The 22,862-nt window shown below is 37.7% G+C and overlaps 2 long non-coding RNA genes across 47 annotated transcripts; both read left to right on the top strand.

The window, feature by feature from the left end:
* Window positions 1-651: 651 nt before the first annotated feature.
* On the top strand, window positions 652-18,476 carry LOC127064423 (uncharacterized). 46 transcript variants are annotated; one of them, XR_007781689.1, is made up of 14 exons: window positions 652-1,012; window positions 1,076-1,205; window positions 1,282-1,417; window positions 1,494-1,629; window positions 1,706-1,841; window positions 1,918-2,053; window positions 2,130-2,265; window positions 2,342-4,200; window positions 4,635-4,965; window positions 5,211-5,349; window positions 5,594-5,732; window positions 5,978-6,116; window positions 16,018-16,290; window positions 16,386-18,476. It is a non-coding gene; the product is annotated as an uncharacterized LOC127064423 (long non-coding RNA). The 46 variants fall into 46 exon arrangements; XR_007781695.1 differs by lacking the exon at window positions 5,594-5,732; XR_007781692.1 differs by lacking the exon at window positions 5,978-6,116.
* On the top strand, window positions 6,183-8,809 carry LOC127064426 (uncharacterized). The gene is made up of 3 exons (XR_007781719.1): window positions 6,183-6,321; window positions 6,379-6,534; window positions 6,633-8,809. It is a non-coding gene; the product is annotated as an uncharacterized LOC127064426 (long non-coding RNA).
* Window positions 18,477-22,862: the final 4,386 nt, after the last annotated feature.

Below are 22,862 nucleotides of genomic sequence, written 5' to 3'. Positions count from 1 at the left end.
TAATTTAATAAACAAGACCTCATTTTAAAGACAAGAGTTTAATCTAAAAATATTATATTCTTTCAAAAAATATCCATAAAAATAAAACTCAAAAATTTAAAAAAGATATCTCTTCACTTGAATTTTAATCATTAAAATAAGATCTTGTTCTGTAAAATTGGTCAAGAATTATGGTTGTGTTCCCTGTTGGCGTAAACACAGTTTTTGACATTTCTTTGTGAAAAAAATTTTGTATAATAGCGACTGTAGAATTTGGCATCAAAAGAAAAAAGCTTGTACTAAATCTATTGATTTATTTATAAATTTAAACATAAAAGAAACAACATAATATTAATCTAAACTAAAATACGTAAAAATTGTAATCACAGGATCATTAGCCTCGGGTAATACAAACATATATGACTTTTATTAACTTTGTTGTTTATCGAGTTAGTATTTTTACGTAGTCCGAAGAATGAGCATCGCAACTTTCTCTTTCCGAAAGCAAAAGTTCAGAATCGATAATTTTACAATTATCTGAACAGTTTTTTATGTACACAAAATATAAAAAATAATATTTAAATAATAATACATTCGTTTAACAACACAAAGACCGTAACGCGAGAGAAATAAAATAATTTTAGTTTAAAATTTTAATACTTCGAAATTTTCGTTACGCGAAGATTTGCCTTGTGTAATATAAACATATACGACTTTTATTTATTTTGACTATTATTTTCTTAAGTTTGTTTCTTCGCCGACAAGTACACATCGTAGTATACGCAGTACGCACTCTCCGCTAATAACAGAGAAGAGTTAATGTAAATACAAAATTATATCACTCATTCTTTCAATATTGTATACGATTTTTGTTTTAGAATTAGACGGAGTAGTGGGGATCCTCAAGCAATCGTGAAGTCTATATAATCGGAGTGACTGGCAGTAAATGGTTCATTCATGCCACGAATCTGCACAAGTACACATCGTAATATTCGCAGTACGCACTGTCCGCTAGTAACAGAGAAGAATTAATGTAAGTACAAAATTATATCACCCATGCTTTCAATATTCTATACGATTTTTGTTTTAAAATTAGTCGGAGTAGTGGGGATCGTCTCCCACTCGTGACGTCTATATAATCGGAGTGACTGGCAGTAAATGGTTCATTTATGCCACGAATCTGCACAAGTACACATCGTAATACTCGCAGTACACAGTCTCCGCATGTAATAAACAAGAGTTAATGTAAATACAAAATTATATCACTCATTCTTTCAATATTCTATACGATTTTTGTTTTAGAATTAGACGGAGTAGTGGGGATCCTCAAGCAATCGTGACGTCTATATAATCGGAGTGACTGGCAGCAAATGGTTCATTCATGCCACGAATCTGCACAAGTACACATCGTAATACTCGCAGTACACAGTCTCCGCATGTAATAGACAAGAGTTAATGTAAATACAAAATTATATCACTCATTCTTTCAATATTCTATACGATTTTTGTTTTAGAATGACATGGAGTAGTAGGGATCCTTTTGCACTCGTGCCGTCTATATAATCGGAGTGACTGGCAGTAAATGGTTCATTCATGCCACGAATCTGCACAAGTACACATCGTAATACTCGCAGTACACAGTCTCCGCATGTAATAGACAAGAGTTAATGTAAATACAAAATTATATCACTCATTCTTTCAATATTCTATACGATTTTTGTTTTAGAATGACATGGAGTAGTGGGGATCCTTTCGCACTCGTGCCGTCTATATAATCGGAGTGACTGGCAGTAAATGGTTCATTCATGCCACGAATCTGCACAAGTACACATCGTAATACTCGCAGTACACAGTCTCCGCATGTAATAGACAAGAGTTAATGTAAATACAAAATTATATCACTCATTCTTTCAATATTCTATACGATTTTTGTTTTAGAATTAGTCGGAGTAGTGGGGATCGTCTCCCACTCGTGACGTCTATATAATCGGAGTGATTGGCAGTAAATGGTTCATTCATTCCACTAATTTCAACGAGTACACATCGTAATACTCGCAGTACACAGTCTCCGCATGTAATAGACAAGAGTTAATGTAAATACAAAATTATATCACTCATTCTTTCAATATTCTATACGATTTTTGTTTTAGAATTACATGGAGTAGTGGGGATCGTCTCCCACTCGTGACGTCTATATAATCGGACCGACTGGCAATAAATGATTCATTCATGCCACGAATCTGCACAAGTACACATCGTAATACTCGCAGTACACAGTCTCCGCATGTAATAAACAAGAGTTAATGTAAATACAAAATTATATCACTCATTCTTTCAATATTCTATACGATTTTTGTTTTAGAATTAGTCGGAGTAGTGGGGATCGTCTCCCACTCGTGACGTCTATATAATCGGAGTGATTGGCAGTAAATGGTTCATTCATCCCATTAATTTCAACGAGTACAAATCGTGGTTCTCGAAGTGCGCATTCTCCACAATAGAGAACTGTTTACGTAAGTACAAAATTATATCACTCATTCTTTCAACATTCAATAAGATTTCTTTTGATTTAGAATTAAATGGTGTCCCCACCCATGACTAAATGGTAAAATATCAATGCGCGAATGGCAGCATATTACAACGTTCTATTTAACATTTCAGGTGGGATCCGTAGGAGGAGCCCAACGGTGTGTGCCTTTGGGCAAGTTACTGTCTCCATACCCTTTTCCTTTTCGTTTAGCCTTTTATTCCTTTTCTGCTTGAGATTCCTTTTTGCTTAGATCATCGTGGATGCTAGGCTGCGCGCGACGATAACAATATCGGATCTTTGACTGGCTCTGAGAATTATTGGCTTAGTTATATTTCCTACTTCGACGAGTGGACTTAGAAATTTTCACAAGACCATTCGTACGAATATTAACGAAGAGTTTACGCAAGCACAATATTATATCACACATATTTTCGAAACTCTATACTATTTCTTTTGTTTTAGACTTCGACTTTGCACTTTCGGAAGACGTTGAGAGTCTATCTCCACGAGGAGACATAGAAATTTTCACAGGGTGCTATTCGTGCGAGTATTAACGAATAGTTAATTCAAATGTATAACAGTTTATTTGATTTTAGACTTAAATTCGAAGTGGGGATAATTTTCTTCGTGAGTCGACAACAATGTCGGGTCTTTGACCGACCTTTATAGTTCCTAGATCAGTGGTGCTTTGGACTTCGACGAATGAACTTAGAAAATTTCGCGGTTCCCACTCGTGTAAGTACTGACGAACAGTTAATTCAAATATACAACAGTTTATTTGATTTTAGACTTAAATGCGAAGTGGGGATAGTCGGCTTCGAACGACGACAACAAAGTCGGGCCTTGAAACATTTATAGTTTCTGGTTCAGTTGTGCTTTGGACTTCGACGAGTGAACTTAGAAAATATCGCGGTTCCCACTCGTATAAGTACCGACGAACAGTTAATTCAAATATACAACAGTTTATTTGATTTTAGACTTAAATGCGAAGTGGGGATAGTCGGCTTCGAACGACGACAACAAAGTCGGGCCTTGAAACAACATTTATAGTTTCTGGTTCAGTTGTGCTTTGGACTTCGACGAGTGAACTTAGAAAATATCGCGGTTCCCACTCGTATAAGTACTGACGAACAGTTAATTCAAATATACAACAATTTATTTGATTTTAGACTTAAATGCGAAGTGGGGATAGTCGGCTTCGAACGACGACAACAAAGTCGGGCCTTGAAACAACATTTATAGTTTCTGGTTCAGTTGTGCTTTGGACTTCGACGAGTGAACTTAGAAAATATCGCGGTTCCCACTCGTGTAAGTACTGACGAACAGTTAATTCAAATATACAACAGTTTATTTGATTTTAGACTTAAATGCGAAGTGGGGATAGTCGGCTTCGAACGACGACAACAAAGTCGGGCCTTGAAACAACATTTATAGTTTCTGGTTCAGTTGTGCTTTGGACTTCGACGAGTGAACTTAGAAAATATCGCGGTTCCCACTCGTATAAGTACTGACGAACAGTTAATTCAAATATACAACAGTTTATTTGATTTTGACTTAAATGCGAAGTGGGGATAGTCGACTTCGAACGACGACAACAAAGTCGGGCCTTGAAACAACATTTATAGTTTCTGGTTCAGTTGTGCTTTGGACTTCGACGAGTGAACTTAGAAAATATCGCGGTTCCCACTCGTGTAAGTACTGACGAACAGTTAATTCAAATATACAATAGTTTATTTGATTTTAGACTTAAATGCGAAGTGGGGATAGTCGGCTTCGAACGACGACAACAAAGTCGGGCCTTGAAACATTTATAGTTTCTGGTTCAGTTGTGCTTTGGACTTCGACGAGTGAACTTAGAAAATATCGCGGTTCCCACTCGTATAAGTACCGACGAACAGTTAATTCAAATATACAACAATTTATTTGATTTTAGACTTAAATGCGAAGTGGGGATAGTCGGCTTCGAACGACGACAACAAAGTCGGGCCTTGAAACAACATTTATAGTTTCTGGTTCAGTTGTGCTTTGGACTTCGACGAGTGAAATTAGAAAATATCGCGGTTCCCACTCGTGTAAGTACTGACGAACAGTTAATTCAAATATACAATAGTTTATTTGATTTTAGACTTAAATGCGAAGTGGGGATAGTCGGCTTCGAACGACGACAACAAAGTCGGGCCTTGAAACAACATTTATAGTTTCTGGTTCAGTTGTGCTTTGGACTTCGACGAGTGAACTTAGAAAATATCGCGGTTCCCACTCGTATAAGTACCGACGAACAGTTAATTCAAATATACAACAATTTATTTGATTTTAGACTTAAATGCGAAGTGGGGATAGTCGGCTTCGAACGACGACAACAAAGTCGGGCCTTGAAACAACATTTATAGTTTCTGGTTCAGTTGTGCTTTGGACTTCGACGAGTGAACTTAGAAAATATCGCGGTTCCCACTCGTGTAAGTACTGACGAACAGTTAATTCAAATATACAACAGTTTATTTGATTTTAGACTTAAATGCGAAGTGGGGATAGTCGGCTTCGAACGACGACAACAAAGTCGGGCCTTGAAACAACATTTATAGTTTCTGGTTCAGTTGTGCTTTGGACTTCGACGAGTGAACTTAGAAAATATCGCGGTTCCCACTCGTATAAGTACTGACGAACAGTTAATTCAAATATACAACAATTTATTTGATTTTAGACTTAAATGCGAAGTGGGGATAGTCGGCTTCGAACGACGACAACAAAGTCGGGCCTTGAAACAACATTTATAGTTTCTGGTTCAGTTGTGCTTTGGACTTCGACGAGTGAACTTAGAAAATATCGCGGTTCCCACTCGTGTAAGTACTGACGAACAGTTAATTCAAATATACAACAGTTTATTTGATTTTGACTTAAATGCGAAGTGGGGATAGTCGGCTTCGAACGACGACAACAAAGTCGGGCCTTGAAACAACATTTATAGTTTCTGGTTCAGTTGTGCTTTGGACTTCGACGAGTGAACTTAGAAAATATCGCGGTTCCCACTCGTATAAGTACCGACGAACAGTTAATTCAAATATACAACAATTTATTTGATTTTAGACTTAAATGCGAAGTGGGGATAGTCGGCTTCGAACGACGACAACAAAGTCGGGCCTTGAAACAACATTTATAGTTTCTGGTTCAGTTGTGCTTTGGACTTCGACGAGTGAACTTAGAAAATATCGCGGTTCCCACTCGTGTAAGTACTGACGAACAGTTAATTCAAATATACAACAGTTTATTTGATTTTAGACTTAAATGCGAAGTGGGGATAGTCGGCTTCGAACGACGACAACAAAGTCGGGCCTTGAAACAACATTTATAGTTTCTGGTTCAGTTGTGCTTTGGACTTCGACGAGTGAACTTAGAAAATATCGCGGTTCCCACTCGTATAAGTACTGACGAACAGTTAATTCAAATATACAACAATTTATTTGATTTTAGACTTAAATGCGAAGTGGGGATAGTCGGCTTCGAACGACGACAACAAAGTCGGGCCTTGAAACAACATTTATAGTTTCTGGTTCAGTTGTGCTTTGGACTTCGACGAGTGAACTTAGAAAATATCGCGGTTCCCACTCGTGTAAGTACTGACGAACAGTTAATTCAAATATACAACAGTTTATTTGATTTTGACTTAAATGCGAAGTGGGGATAGTCGGCTTCGAACGACGACAACAAAGTCGGGCCTTGAAACAACATTTATAGTTTCTGGTTCAGTTGTGCTTTGGACTTCGACGAGTGAACTTAGAAAATTTCGCAGGCTGCCATCCAAACGAAGAATTTACGTAAGTATATTTTCTATCACTAATTTTCGAAATTATATACTATTTCTTTTGTTTTAGACTTTTATTTCGCTCTTTCGAGGACTTTGATAATCTACCTCCACGAGTAAACTTAGAAATTTCTGCACTTTCGGGAGACTTTGACATCTATTTCCACGAGTGGACTTAGAAATTTTTGCAGAATGCCATTCGAGATAATATTAACGAAAACTTAAAGTAAGTTTATTTCTCTATCACATATTTGTTGAATGATTTATACAAACTTTTATTATAACAGTGATACCAATTATTTTGTTTCTGTTTTTATGTTTCAGAACACGCAGTTGCACCCATTTCAATGATGTAATCGGGTGTTAGCATCGCTAAAATAAATTTATCGCGAAGTAGAAGCAGTGTTTGTTCGTTCGCGTTTCGCGATTTAAAACACAAGTGCTTTTGCATAGACTGCGCGCAATGCAGTCGTTAGAGTCAGTGTTTGTTCGTAAAGTTATTTGCTTTCTTAACAGTCGCACCGACTGTATTTATAATATATAGTAGAGTTTCGCGAAATAAATTCAGTGACCGTTCGTTAATAAATAACTACCGCGAATTAGAGTCAGTGCATCACTGAAGAGGATCTCAACCAACTTCGATGTCGACCTACCTCATTTTCAACCAACTACAAATCATCCACCCTCAATTTCGACCTAAGTCGCGGTCCAGTGTTTTGGAGCCGTCGCAGAACTTCTAAAGTAGTAAGTTAATTTTTATGTCCCTCCGATCACTCAATCATGTCGAGGACGAAAGGTCCGAATCGGCACGAGTGATTGGTTGTAATTACTTAGTAGAAGAGCAATGAGTGACCACGAGTAAGTTTCTTCGGAGATTTACTCGTGAATGGTTCGTTATTTTTTGATTTATTTATTAGATCAGGATAGAGTCTTCTTGCTTAAACGCGTTAATTATAATTATTTGAAATTTTGAATATTTAAATGCATTTTTAAATAATTTTCTCTCGCGAAAATAGTAAAATATCGCGATATTCGCAAATTTTAGTAATGAATAAGCAAGAAGACATTCGCGATGGATAGTCTCTGGATTACAAGCGATATTATATTATTTATTTTCTATTAATTCGAATAATTGCTTGTAAGAAGGAACGTCCAATTTTTTTTCATTACATTTTTAATGAAAGATTAGTCATTTTTATTAATAAAAGAGAAGTTTCAATAGAGTCATTGCTTTTATAAGAATAAAGTAGAGTCGTTGCTTCTAAAAGAATAAAGTAGAGTAGAATCATTGATAAAAGACAAAGAGACTTGTAAAATCATAACGCGTAGAACATAAAATAACTTAATCAATTTTTAGCTTAGGATTTTCAGCAATTAATATATTAATCCTCGTTTCTCTTCTGATGCTTTCTCGATTTTTCGTTTCAGGGGTGGTTTAGAGTTGCGTTAGATGTATTAGTTTACTTTCACGTCTTAGAATAAGGGTCGGTTTTAGTTTTTGACGTAGGTAGTGACGATAGTTATTAAATGTGTTCTATAGTTGTGGTTAGGGCACGAAGCAGAGAAGAGACTATATGTCGAAGAGGCCCCCACAAATTGTGGCTCAAGAGGGCAACTATTAGACTATTGAGTTATTCTCGAAAGTTGGACAAAATACTTCGGGAATGGCTCTTAATAATATTTTCATTATACCATGTTGTCACTCAAAATGCTCTTATATAATGATAATATAATTTTCAGAAACTGAGAAGGCGTAACATTCCGTCTCCCATCTCACATTGCCACGCGTTCGCGAATAGAATTTTTACGTATTTTATACTTTTGTTATTAATGTCCAGCAATAAATTTTTCGCATTTTTCTTTTCTAAAGTTGAATTAAATTCGTAATTTTAGTTTTATAAAGTTAAGTTTTGTATAAAGTAATAATTTCGAAACGTATAAAATATGGCAATTGTGAGGACCACTGAAAGCGCACATGGGGATAAGATAAGAACATTTAAATACATAGCATATTCTCCATTCAATTTTACAGGAAGGATATCTGACAGAATTCCAGTATCACCCAGCGAATAGCTGCACACTTTAGATTAAACAATTATTTCAAATAGTTGATTAAATTGTTGATTAACTCCTCTATCTTCTCTCGGGTGGGACCCTTGGGAGGGGCCCTCGGGTGTGGGCCTTAGGCGGGTTTCGTTCTTTCACTAAGGAAAAATTAAACTAATTTATGATACTCTGATTTTCACTTGGTGAAATGATCTTTAGATCCATTCTTCTGAGTTCTATCTTTCTCACGTTCCGTGTTTCTTATCTTTTATTCTTTTCCTTTTTCTTTTTCTATTTCTCCTTCTCTTTCTCTTTCTCTTTCTCTTTCTCTTTCTCTTTCTCTTTCTCTTTCTCTTTCTCTTAATCTTTTACGTTTTATCTGTTTCAGATTAGATCGTCGAGGGATCGATCATCGTGAAATTAAATTTTTACAGGGAATTATTAATTGTATATTTGTTTTTTTTTTTCATTTTATTTAATTATTAATTTATTTATTAATTTACATTATTGTTTAATTATATATTTGATTTTAATTGTACATTTGCATATAATTTTGCATGTAATTTTTACATGTTTATCTTTTCTTCTTTGATTCTTTTCCTGTCTCAGGTTAGGTGATCGAGGGATGGATCATCGTGGGATTTTTACACGGAAGTTAAAGGAACCTCTCTGCATATAATCTTTATTATATGCAGGAAGGGTATGCCTCCTTGCTTCCGTACGCGAAAGATAGGGAAAACACTCACACGCGTGACGGCCGGCACGCGCGTGGGTGTTCGCGAGCGCGAGATTAAGTCCTGCCGAGGACTTCGTTTTGTTCTTTAAAATATCGAAATATAGACACGACCGGTCGTGTCTCGATATGTCTGAAGCCGACGGTGTGGACGGTGGAGCGATCTGTAAGCGGGGTTTTATACATCTCCAGTTTGCTGCGAAGCCCGAAGCTCCCGAAGCGGAAAGGCATCTCGGATCGCGGATTTTAGAGTAAAGTCCCCGTTAGCCCGCGGGTCTCTACATGCAGCAACCTCCACGCGGTGGGACCTGGGTCGGAAGTACTTTTGTTGTAACTAAATTTAATGGGATGGAAGTATTTCCGAGCGAATGGCTGCATATTTCAAGATTTTTCCAAGATCATTTCTATGTAATTCCAAATTTCATTTCACATCTTTTATTCACGTTTCTTACACCTTTCGTATATTCAGCAATAAATTCAGAGTCACTTCTATCTATTGAAACGTATACTTATATAATAATTGTTCCAGATTAATCATTATAGTTTCTCTCGGGTGGGTCCCTTGGGATGGGCCCTTGGGCGTGGGCCTTAGGCGGGTTTCGTTCTTTCACTAAGGAAAAATTAAACTGATTTATGGTACTCTGATTTTCACTTGGTGAAATGATCTTTAGATCCATTCTTCTGAGTTCTATCTTTCTCACGTTCCGTGTTTCTTATCTTTTATTCTTTTCCTTTTTCTTTTTCTATTTCTCCTTCTTTTCTCTTTCTCTTTTTCTTAATCTTTTACGTTTTATCTGTTTCAGATTAGATCGTCGAGGGATCGATCATCGTGAAATTAAATTTTTACAGGAAATTATTAATTGTATATTTGTTTTTTTTTCATTTTATTTAATTATTAATTTATTTTTTAATTCACATTATTGTTTAATTATATATTTGATTTTAATTGTATATTTGCATATAATTTTGCATGTAATTTTTACATGTTTATCTTTTCTTCTTTGATTCTTTTTCTGTCTCAGGTTAGGTGATCGAGGGACGGATCATCGTGGGATTTTTACACGGAAGTTAAAGGAACCTCTCTGCATATAACGTTTGTTATGTGCAGGAAGGGTATGTCTCCTTGCTTCCGTACGCGAATGATAGGGAAAACACTCACGCGTGTGACGGCCGGCACACGCGTGGGTGTTCGCGAGCGCGAGGTTAAGTCCTACCGAGGACTACGCTTTGATTTTTGAAATCGAAATAGACACGACCGGTCGTGTCTCGATATGTCTGAAGCCGACGGTGTGGACGGTGGAGCGATCTGTAAGCGGGGTTTTATACATCTCCAGTTTGCTGCGAAGCCCGAAGCTCCCGAAGCGGAAAGGCATCTCGGATCGCGGATTTTAGAGTAAAGTCCCCGTTAGCCCGCGGGTCTCTACATGCAGCAACCTCCACGCGGTGGGACCTGGGTCGGAAGTACTTTTGTTGTAACTAAATTTAATGGGATGGAAGTATTTCCGAGCGAATGGCTGCATATTTCAAGATTTTTCCAAGATCATATCTATGTAATTCCAAATTTCATTTCGCATCTTTTATTCACGTTTCTTACACCTTTCGTATATTCAGCAATAAATTCAGAGTCACTTCTATCTATTGAAACGTATACTTATATAATAATTATTCCAGATTAATCATTATAGTTTCTCTCGGGTGGGTCCCTTGGGATGGGCCCTTGGGCGTGGGCTTCTGTGCGGGTCTCCTTCTTTCTGTACCGAAAAATCGAGCTGGATTTTTGTACTCTGGTTTTCGTCGAGTGTACGGATCATCTATATCCATCTTTTCTTCCCAATTTCATCTTTTCCATACGTGCATGTGTGTTCCATTGCATCGTACGAATATTCTTTTCTTTCTTTTCTTTTCTACTGCATCCTTTTCACGTGTGCGCACGTTCTGGCTTTCTTCTCTTCTCATTTTCTTCTCCTTTTCTTCTCTTTCTCTTCTTCTTTTCCTCTTCATCGCGAATCTCGCTATATCCGCGCGGAATACGGGTAGGATAGGAAGAACACTCGAGCGTGTGTCGGCGGGCACAGGAGTGGTGTTCTCGGGCGCGAATAAAAGTCCTACGGTAAAGGACTTCGTTTGATTGCTAAAACGAATAATGACCGGTCGTGTGTCGGTTCGTGTGCTGCCGAGTGGTATGGATCTGCTATCCGTAAGCGTGGACTGACCCTCCTCCTGTTAGCCGCCTGAAGTCTCGGTTGGTACGTGGACGCCGCGAACGCGAATTTAGAGTAGAGTCACCGTTATTCTAACACTCCCGGGAGTGTTCGGGCGCGATTAAAAGTCCTACCGGGGACTTCGTTTTATAGAACGCCGATTATTTGATCACGCCGGTCACGCGAATATTAGAGTAGAGTCCCCGTTAGCCCGTGGGTCCCCAGACGCAGCAACCTCCTAGCGGTGGGACCTGGGTCGGTAGTACTTGTGATAGATTAAAATCTATGTCTAAATTATATCAAAAATCTGTCATTAAAATATATACGTAATTATAAAACGCAAGTACTACCGGGCGAATGGCTGCGTATTTCAATATTTTTCCAAGATCTTTTCTGTCTGATTTCAATTAGACGTTAAATTATTTTCATTCTACATTATTAGTTATGTTTCCACAAATAAATAAATTTCAATATAACAAAATTTTTAATTAATTTTCTAAGAGAATGCACAGAAAACTTTTCTGTCCCACTTATGTTAGATATCGTCCATATTTATCCTGATTTACTTTTATTACTCATATATCTTAATAATTGTATACTTTTCATAATTACATTAATTATATACTTTTACCTATTATATGAATATACTTATGTTAGCTATCATTCGTATGTATCCTGATTTACTTTTATTACTTACATACCTTAATAATTGTATACTTTTGATAATTACCTTAGTTACATACTTTTACTTACTATATGAATCATTATTATTAACATTTATTAATTGTTAGTCTCGGGTGGGACCCTTGGGAGGGGCCCTCGGGTGTGGGCCTTAGGCGGGTTTCGTTCTTTTACGAAAGAAAAATCAAATTCAATTATGATATTCTGGTTTTGCTCGACTGAACCGAGCTTCGAGATATACACCCTTCGTTCTGAATTCTATTTTCTCATGCGTACATACGCAAGTTTTCCGTTCATTTTTCCTTTTTCTCTTTGACTACTCTTTTCCTATTTTCTTTATATCTGTTTCTCATTCTGTTTCATACTTTTTCTGTTTCAGGTTCGATCATTGAGGGACCGAACGTCGAGGGACCGATCATCGTGAAATTAAATTTTTACAGGGAAGTTTTCGCATATAATTTTATATATAATTTTTGTTCTCATATTTAATTTCTATTCTGCTTTTAATTTTTGTTTTTGTATTTAACTTTTATTAACTTGTTAATTTTTGTTTTTATATTTGTTTTATTAATTTTTTAATTTTTGTTCTTACATTTAATTTTTATTATCTTTTTAATATTTGCTTTTATATTTTATTTTCATTATCTTTTTAATTTTTGATCTTATATTTAGCACTACTACTATTTTTTTTCCGTTTCAGATTAGGTGACCGAGTGACGGATCATCGTGGGATCTTTACACGGAAGTTAATGGAACCTCTCTGCATATAATTCTCATTATATGCAGGGAGGGTATGTCTCCTTGCTTCCGTACGCGAATGATAGAGAAAACACTCACGCGCGTGACGGCCGGCACGCGTATGGGTGTTCGCGGACGCGAGATTGAGTCCTACCGAGGACTACGTTTTGATTTTTGATATCGAAATATAGACACGACCGGTCGTGTCTCGATATGTCTGAAGCCGACGGTGTGGACGGTGGAGCGATCTGTAAGCGGGGTTTTATACATCTCCAGTTTGCTGCGAAGCCCGAAGCTCCCGAAGCGGAAAGGCATCTCGGATCGCGGATTTTAGAGTAGAATCCGCGTTAGTCCGTGTATTTCCACGTGCCGCAGGACCGTCGGCCAAGGACCATCGAGGGACTTAGATTTTTACACGGGTGTTTAAAGAATCTTTCTACCTCAGGCGTAGAAGGATTTCTTTTCTCCCGTTCGGGCAAGATAGAAGGACACTCGCTTATGTCGGCTGGCAAAGGCGTTGGTGTTCTCGGGCGCGATTAAGTCCTAAATTGGCTCTAACGCATTCAACATATTCGCGTGAGTGTTTCCGGAATGCTCGCGTAAGTATCGTGACTGCGGTAGATTCAATTTTGGGTTCCGGCGTTTGTCGCGAAAGCACGACCGGTCGTGCTCAAGTGGTGATCGAAGCTTCCGGTGTTGGATAGTTGAGCTATGCGTAAGTCGGTTCCCAAATGCGGAGACGCATGGGGCTGCAATTTTAGCGTTTGGAGGCTTGAATTCGTCGGGAGTGGAGGTCGCCCCGTTGCTTTGCTTTCTTGATAGCAGTAGTAGTAGTTAAATGTAGAGTCACCGTTAGTCCGCGGGTCTCCAGATGCAGCAACCTCCACGGGGTGGGACCTGGGTCGGGAATACTTGCGTTATGTCGAAATCTTATGAGATACAAGTATTACCGAGCGAATGGCTGCACGCTTCAAAGACTTTTCCATAATCTTTTCTATGTAATTCCAAATTATATTTTACATTGCTTCTTCTATTTTTCATTTATTCAGCGATAAGTTCACGGTCATTTTTATTCATTGATTCGCATAGCTATGTAATAATTGAAATAATCATTCAAGACTAATTATTATAGTTTCTCTCGGGTGGGACCCATGGGTGGGGCTCATGGGGGTGGGCTTCTGTGCGGGTCTCCGTTCAGTATCGAACAATCGAGCTCGAGTTTCGTACTCCCGTTTTGATCGGGTCCATCATTTCTTTTCTTTTCTTTTCTCTTCTCTTCTTTTCTTTTCAATTCCATCTTTTTCACGTGTGTACGTGTTTCACTCCATCTTACAGATATTCTTTTCTCTCCTTCTTTCCGAGTTCTGTCGTTTGAACATGCGCGCACGTTCCGGCTTCCTTTTCTTCTCTTTCTCTTCCTCTTCTTCTGTTCTGCACTGATTTCGATACATCGGCGCAGGTTCAATGTATCGTCGAATGGTTTGTTTCATATTCGATTGTTAGACGGGAATACGGGTAAGATAGAAAGAACATTTGCGCGTGTGTCGGCGGGCACAGGCGTGGTGTTCCCGGGCGCGATTAAAAGTCCTACGATAATGGACTTCGTTTGATTGCTAAAAACGAATAAATGACCGGTCGTGATACGGTCATCGGATGACTGTAGAGTGAGACGGTCTATGTGCTACTGAGGAGGATGGTCTATGGCTATTTGTAAGGATGTTCAGTCCGTTGACTGACCCACCTTATATCTATAGTCACCTGAGTCCATGGTGAGGTGTATGCAACCCCGCGGGACCGCGAATTAGAGTAGAGTCACCGTCATTCTAGCACTCACGTGAGTGTTCGGGCGCGATTAAAGGTCCTACCGTGGACCTCGTTTTAATGTTCGAAATGCGAAAGGCACGGACGGTCGTGCTTAAAGGCGGGATGTGGGCATCCGAGGCTGACGGCCTCAACGTCATCCCTAGTAGGATACCGTTGCGGACTCGATGTCTCTGTTCGCTCATGTTACCTCGCGAACACCGGGAACGCGTACTGTAGAGTAGAGTTACCGTTGTACTAACACCACGTGAGTGTTCGGGCGCGAATTAAGTGTCCTACCGTGGACTTAGATTTATTTGCTTGATATATAGATAAAATTACGCCGGTAATGCGTATTTTATAGTAGAGTCATTCGGACATTCACGTGAGTGTCCGAGCGCGATTAAAAGTCCTACCGGGGACTTCGTTTTATTTGTTCGGCGATTATTTGTTCACGCCGGTCTCGCGGATCTTAGAGAGTAGAGTCCCCGTTAGCTCGTGGGTCCCCTGATGCAGCAACCTCCAAGCGGTGGGACCTGGGTCGGTAATACTTGCGATATATCGAAATCTATGTCTTAATTATATTTAAAGTCTGTAACTAAATTATACATATAATCGTAAAACGCAAGTATTACCGGGCGGATGGCTGCATATTTCTATATTTTTACAATATCTCTCGTCTGTCTAAGTTCAATTAAACGTTGAATTGATTACATTTTCAATTGTTAGTTATGTTTCCACACATAAATATATTTGAATATAACAAAATTTTTAATTAATTTTCTAAGAGAACGCATAGAAATCTTTTCTGTCGTCTTTATGTTCAGTATCATCCCTATTTATTCTTATATACTTTTATTAATTATTCTAATTATTTACTTTTATTTATTATATAAATTATTTTTGTTAACTTCTAATTGTTGTTTGTCTCGGGTGGAACTTTTGGAGGGGCCTTCCGGTGTGGACTTTTGGGCGGTTTACTCTTTCGGTACTTTTGCAGTGCTATTTTTCTCTTCTTCTTTCTTTACCTTTCCTCTTTTTTCTTTTTCTTCTCCCCTTCTTCTTTAACTGTTGTCAAGGTCTCATATAACATCGGGCAAATAGTTGCATATTTCAATGTTTTTTCAATAACGGAGCAATATTTTAATTTAAAATGAAATTGTGAAGTGGGGATAATTTTCTTTGTGAGTCGAAAACAAAATCGGACCTCTGAACAACTTTAACAGTTTAGTTGTGCTTTGGAATTCGACGAGAGTACATAGAAATTTTCGCGGATGCCATTCGTGCAAGTATTAACGAACAGTTAATTCAAATATACAACAGTTTATTTGATTTTAGACTTTAATGCGAAGTGGGGATAGTCGGCTTCGAACGACGACAACAAAGTCGGGCCTTGAAACAACATTTATAGTTTCTGGTTCAGTTGTGCTTTGGACTTCGACGAGTGAACTTAGAAAATTTCGCGGTTCCCACTCGTGTAAGTACTGACGAACAGTTTATTTGATTTTAGACTTAAATGCGAAGTGGGGATAGTCGGCTTCGAACGACGACAACAAAGTCGGGCCTTGAAACAACATTTATAGTTTCTGGTTCAGTTGTGCTTTGGACTTCGACCAGTGAACTTAGAAATTTTCGCACCTTTGGGGGACTTTGAAAATCTATCTCCACGACTGGACTTAGAAATTTTCGAACCTTTGGGGGACTTTGAAAATCTATCTTCACGAGTGGACTTAGAAATTTTCGCACGATGCCAAATTTGAGCCAGTATTAACGAAGACTTAAAGTAAGTATATTTTTCTATCGTATATTTGTTGAATGATTTATACGGTTTTCATTATAGCAATGATACTAATTATTTCGTTTGTATTTTTGTTTCAGAACCTCGTTGCATTCGCGCGCGTTGCAGTGATGTAATCGAGTGTTAATATCGCTAAAATAAATTTATCGCGAAATAGAAGCAGTGTTTGTTCGGTCGCGTTTCGCGATTTAAAACACAAGTGTTTTTGCGTAGACTGTGTGCAATGCAGTCGTTAGAGTCAGTGTTTGTTCGCGTAGTTTTTTTGATTTTTTAACAGTCGTACAGACTGTATTTATAATATATAGTAGAGTTTCGCGAAATAACTTCAGTGACCGTTCGTTAATAAATAACTACCGCGAATTAGAGTCAGTGCATCACTGAAGAGGATCTCGACCAACGTCGATGTCGACCTACCTCATTTTCAACCAACTACAAATCGTCCACCCTCAATTTCGACCTAAATCGCGGTCCAGTGTTTTGGAGCCGTCGCAGAACTTCTAAAGTAGTAAGTTAATTTTTAAGTCCCTCCGATCACTCAGTCATGTCGAGGACGAAAGGTCCGAATCGGCACGAGTGATTGGTTGTAATTAATTAGTAGAAGAGCAATGAGTGACCACGAGTAAATTTCTTCGGAGATTTACTCGTGAATGGTTCGTTATTTTTTGATTTATTTATTAGATCAGGATAGAGTCTTCTTGCTCAAAGGCGTTAATTATAATTATTTGAAATTTTGAACATTTGAATGCATTTTTAAATAATTTTCTCTCGCGAAAATAGTAAAGTATCGCGATATTCGCAAATTTTAGTAATGAATAAGCAAGAAGACATTTGCGATGGATAGTCTCTGGATTACAAGCGATATTGTATTATTTATTTTCTAATAATTAGAGTAATCGCTTGTAAGAAGGAGCGTCCATGATTTTTCATTACATTTTTAAATAAAGATTAATCAATTTTATTAATAAAAGAAAATCTCAATAGAGTCATTGCTTTTGAAAGAACAAAGTAGAGTAGAGTCGTTGATAAAAGATAAAGAGACTTGTAGAATCATAACGCGTAGAACATAGAGTAACTTAATCAATTTTTAGTTTAGGATTTTCAGCAATTAATATATTAATTCTCGTTTCTCTACCGATGCTTTCTCGATTTTTCGTTTCAGGATTGGTTTAGAGTTGCGTTAGATTCGTTAGTTTTCTTCGACGTTTTAAAATAAGAGATAGTTCTAGTTTCTTAGCGATAGTTGACGATAGTTCAAATGTTCTATAGTAGTTGTTAGGGTACGAAGCAAAGAAGAGGCTATGTGCCGAAGAGGCCCCCACAATTTGTGGCTCAAGAGGGCAACTATTAGACTATTGAGTTATTTTCGAAGTTTCGACAGAACACTTCGAGAATAACTCTTAGTCATATTTTAATTATACCATGTTGTCGCTCAAAATGCTCTTATATAATAATAATATCACTTTCAGAAATTAATAATACTCATTCCGTGTCCCATCTCACAGTGCCACGCGTTTGGGAATAGAATTTTTACGTATTTTATACATTTTCATTATTAAAGTCGAGTAATAAATTTTTCCCATACTTCTTTCCTAAAGTTCAATTAAATCCGTAATTTTATTTTTATAAAATTAAGTTTTATATTAAAGTAATAATTTCGAAACGCATAAAATATGGCAATTGTGAGGACCACTGAAAGTGCACTGAATAAAAGTGCACATGGGAATGAAACAAGAACATTAAAATACATAGCATATTCTCGTCTCACTTTTACAGGAAGGATACCTAACAGGATTCCAATATTACCCAGCCTATGGATGCATATTGTAGATTGAACAATTATTTAAAACAGTTGATTAACTTGTTCATTAACTCCTCTATCTTCTCTCGGGTGGGACCCTTGGGAGGGGCCCTCGGGTGTGGGCCTTAGGCGGGTTTCGTTCTTTCACTAAGGAAAAATTAAACTAATTTATGATACTCTGATTTTCACTTGGTGAAATGATCTTTAGATCCATTCTTCTGAGTTCTATCTTTCTCACGTTCCGTGTTTCTTATCTTTTATTCTTTTCCTTTTTCTTTTTCTATTTCTCCTTCACTTTCTCTTTCTCTTTCTCTTAATCTTTTACGTTTTATCTGTTTCAGATTAGATCGTCGAGGAATCGATCATCGTGAAATTAAATTTTTACAGGGAATTATTAATTGTATATTTGTTTTTTTTTTCATTTTATTTAATTATTAATTTATTTTTTAATTCACATTATTGTTTAATTATATATTTGATTTTAATTGTACATTTGCATATAATTTTGCATGTAATTTTTACATGTTTATCTTTTCTTCTTTGATTCTTTTTCTGTCTCAGGTTAGGTGATCGAGGGACGGATCATCGTGGGATTTTTACACGGAAGTTAAAGGAACCTCTCTGCATATAACGTTTGTTATGTGCAGGAAGGGTATGTCTCCTTGCTTCCGTACGCGAATGATAGGGAAAACACTCACGCGTGTGACGGCCGGCACACGCGTGGGTGTTCGCGAGCGCGAGGTTAAGTCCTACCGAGGACTACGCTTTGATTTTTGAAATCGAAATAGACACGACCGGTCGTGTCTCGATATGTCTGAAGCCGACGGTGTGGACGGTGGAGCGATCTGTAAGCGGGGTTTTATACATCTCCAGTTTGCTGCGAAGCCCGAAGCTCCCGAAGCGGAAAGGCATCTCGGATCGCGGATTTTAGAGTAAAGTCCCCGTTAGCCCGCGGGTCTCTACATGCAGCAACCTCCACGCGGTGGGACCTGGGTCGGAAGTACTTTTGTTGTAACTAAATTTAATGGGATGGAAGTATTTCCGAGCGAATGGCTGCATATTTCAAGATTTTTCCAAGATCATTTCTATGTAATTCCAAATTTCATTTCGCATCTTGTATTCACGTTTCTTACACCTTTCGTATATTCAGCAATAAATTCAGAGTCACTTCTCTCTATTGAAACGTATACTTATATAATAATTATTCCAGATTAATCATTATAGTTTCTCTCGGGTGGGTCCCTTGGGATGGGCCCTTGGGCGTGGGCTTCTGTGCGGGTCTCCTTTCAGTACCGAAAAATCCAGCTCGATTTCCCTACTCTGACTGGTCGAATTTATTTTCTCTTTTCTTTTCTTTTCTATGTCCATCTTTTCATTTCAATTTCATCGTTTTCACACAGGCCTGTGTTTCATCGTAACTTCCAGATATCCTTTCTATTCTTCTGAGTTTTGTCATATTCACGTGCGCGCATGTTCCGGGTTTCTTTTCCTCTCTCTCTTCTTCGCGGTTTTCGATATATCGGCGAGTTTCCCATATATCGTCGAAAGGTTCGTTTCATAATCGATTGCTAGATGCGAATACGGGTAGAATAGGTAGAACACTCGCGCGTGTGTCGGCGGGCACAGACGTGGTGTTCTCGGGCGCGAATAAAAGTCCTACGGTAAAGGACTTCGTTTGATTGCTAAAACGAATAATGACCGGTCGTGTGTCGGTTCGTGTGCTGCCGAGTGGTATGGATCTGCTATCCGTAAGCGTGGACTGACCCTCCTCCTGTTAGCCGCCTGAAGTCTCGGTTGGTACGTGGACGCCGCGAACGCGAATTTAGAGTAGAGTCACCGTTATTCTAACACTCCCGGGAGTGTTCGGGCGCGATTAAAAGTCCTACCGGGGACTTCGTTTTATAGAACGCCGATTATTTGATCACGCCGGTCACGCGAATATTAGAGTAGAGTCCCCGTTAGCCCGTGGGTCCCCAGACGCAGCAACCTCCTAGCGGTGGGACCTGGGTCGGTAGTACTTGTGATAGATTAAAATCTATGTCTAAATTATATCAAAAATCTGTCATTAAAATATATACGTAATTATAAAACGCAAGTACTACCGGGCGAATGGCTGCGTATTTCAATATTTTTCCAAGATCTTTTCTGTCTGATTTCAATTAGACGTTAAATTATTTTCATTCTACATTATTAGTTATGTTTCCACAAATAAATAAATTTCAATATAACAAAATTTTTAATTAATTTTCTAAGAGAATGCACAGAAAACTTTTCTGTCCCACTTATGTTAGATATCGTCCATATTTATCCTGATTTACTTTTATTACTCATATATCTTAATAATTGTATACTTTTCATAATTACATTAATTATATACTTTTACCTATTATATGAATATACTTATGTTAGCTATCATTCGTATGTATCCTGATTTACTTTTATTACTTACATACCTTAATAATCGTATACTTTTGATAATTACATTAGTTACATACTTTTACTTACTATATGAATCATTATTATTAACATTTATTAATTGTTAGTCTCGGGTGGGACCCTTGGGAGGGGCCCTCGGGTGTGGGCCTTAGGCGGGTTTCGTTCTTTTACGAAAGAAAAATCAAATTCAATTATGATATTCTGGTTTTGCTCGACTGAACCGAGCTTCGAGATACACACCCTTCGTTCTGAATTCTATTTTCTCATGCGTACATACGCAAGTTTTCCGTTCATTTTTCCTTTTTCTCTTTGACTACTCTTTTCCTATTTTCTTTATATCTGTTTCTCATTCTGTTTCATACTTTCTCTGTTTCAGGTTCGATCATTGAGGGACCGAACGTCGAGGGACCGATCATCGTGAAATTAAATTTTTACAGGGAAGTTTTCGCATATAATTTTATATATAATTTTTGTTCTTATATTTAATTTCTATTATACTTTTAATTTTTGTTTTTGTATTTAACTTTTATTAACTTTTAAATTTTTGTTTTTTTATTTGTTTTATTAATTTTTTAATTTTTGTTCTTACATTTAATTTTTATTATCTTTTTAATATTTGCTTTTATATTTTATTTTCATTATCTTTTTAATTTTTGATCTTATATTTAGCACTACTACTATTTTTTTTCCGTTTCAGATTAGGTGACCGAGTGACGGATCATCGTGGGATCTTTACACGGAAGTTAATGGAACCTCTCTGCATATAATTCTCATTATATGCAGGGAGGGTATGTCTCCTTGCTTCCGTACGCGAATGATAGAGAAAACACTCACGCGCGTGACGGCCGGCACGCGTGTGGGTGTTCGCGGACGCGAGATTAAGTCCTACCGAGGACTACGTTTTGATTTTTGAAATCGAAATATAGACACGACCGGTCGTGTCTCGATATGTCTGAAGCCGACGGTGTGGACGGTGGAGCGATCTGTAAGCGGGGTTTTATACATCTCCAGTTTGCTGCGAAGCCCGAAGCTCCCGAAGCGGAAAGGCATCTCGGATCGCGGATTTTAGAGTAGAATCCGCGTTAGTCCGTGTATTTCCACGTGCCGCAGGACCGTCGGCCAAGGACCATCGAGGGACTTAGATTTTTACACGGGTGTTTAAAGAATCTTTCTACCTCAGGCGTAGAAGGATTTCTTTTCTCCCGTTCGGGCAAGATAGAAGGACACTCGCTTATGTCGGCTGGCAAAGGCGTTGGTGTTCTCGGGCGCGATTAAGTCCTAAATTGGCTCTAACGCATTCAACATATTCGCGTGAGTGTTTCCGGAATGCTCGCGTAAGTATCGTGACTGCGGTAGATTCAATTTTGGGTTCCGGCGTTTGTCGCGAAAGCACGACCGGTCGTGCTCAAGTGGTGATCGAAGCTTCCGGTGTTGGATAGTTGAGCTATGCGTAAGTCGGTTCCCAAATGCGGAGACGCATGGGGCTGCAATTTTAGCGTTTGGAGGCTTGAATTCGTCGGGAGTGGAGGTCGCCCCGTTGCTTTGCTTTCTTGATAGTAGTAGAAGTAGTAAAAAGTAGAGTCACCGTTAGTCCGTGGGTCTCGAAATGCAGCAACCTCCACGCGGTGGGACCTGGGTCGGTAGTACTTGCGAAATATCGAAATATATGTCTCAATTATATTTAACATCTGTAACTAAAGTTTACATTTAATTATAAAACGCAAGTATTACCGGGCGAATGGCTGCATATTTCTATATTTTTACAATATCTCTCGTCTGTCTAAGTTCAATTAAATGTTAAATTGATTACATTTTAAATTGTTAGTTATATTTCCACAGATAAATAATTTGAATATATCAAAATTCTTAATTTTTTAAAATAACACACAGAAAACTTTTCTGTTCCTCTTATATTCGCTGTCATTTCTATTTATTCTTATCTACCTTTATTAATTATTATTTATAAGATGCCCTCGGTAGTAGTTTCTTCGGAAATTTACTCGTGTATGGTTTCTAATTTTTTTTATTTATATCTTAGATCAGGATAAAGTCTTCTTGTTCAAACGTGTTAATTATAATTATTTAAAATGTTAAATATTTTATTGTGTTTTTTAATATTGTCTCTCGCGAAAATAAGAATCGATATTTACGAGATCTAATAAAAATTGAGCAAGAAGACATTTACGATATATAGTTTCTGAATTATAAGTGAAATTGTATAATTTCTTTTCTAATAATTAATATAATCGCTTGTAAGTAGGAGCATCCAATGATTTTTCATAATATTTTTAAATAAAGATTAACCAATTTTATTGATAATCGA

The sequence above is a fragment of the Vespula vulgaris genome, chromosome 6 (assembly GCF_905475345.1).
Source record: "Vespula vulgaris chromosome 6, iyVesVulg1.1, whole genome shotgun sequence".
Classification (NCBI taxonomy): domain Eukaryota; kingdom Metazoa; phylum Arthropoda; class Insecta; order Hymenoptera; family Vespidae; genus Vespula; species Vespula vulgaris.
Note: the sequence above shows the minus strand (reverse complement) of the source record. Positions and strands in the feature narration are given on the sequence as shown.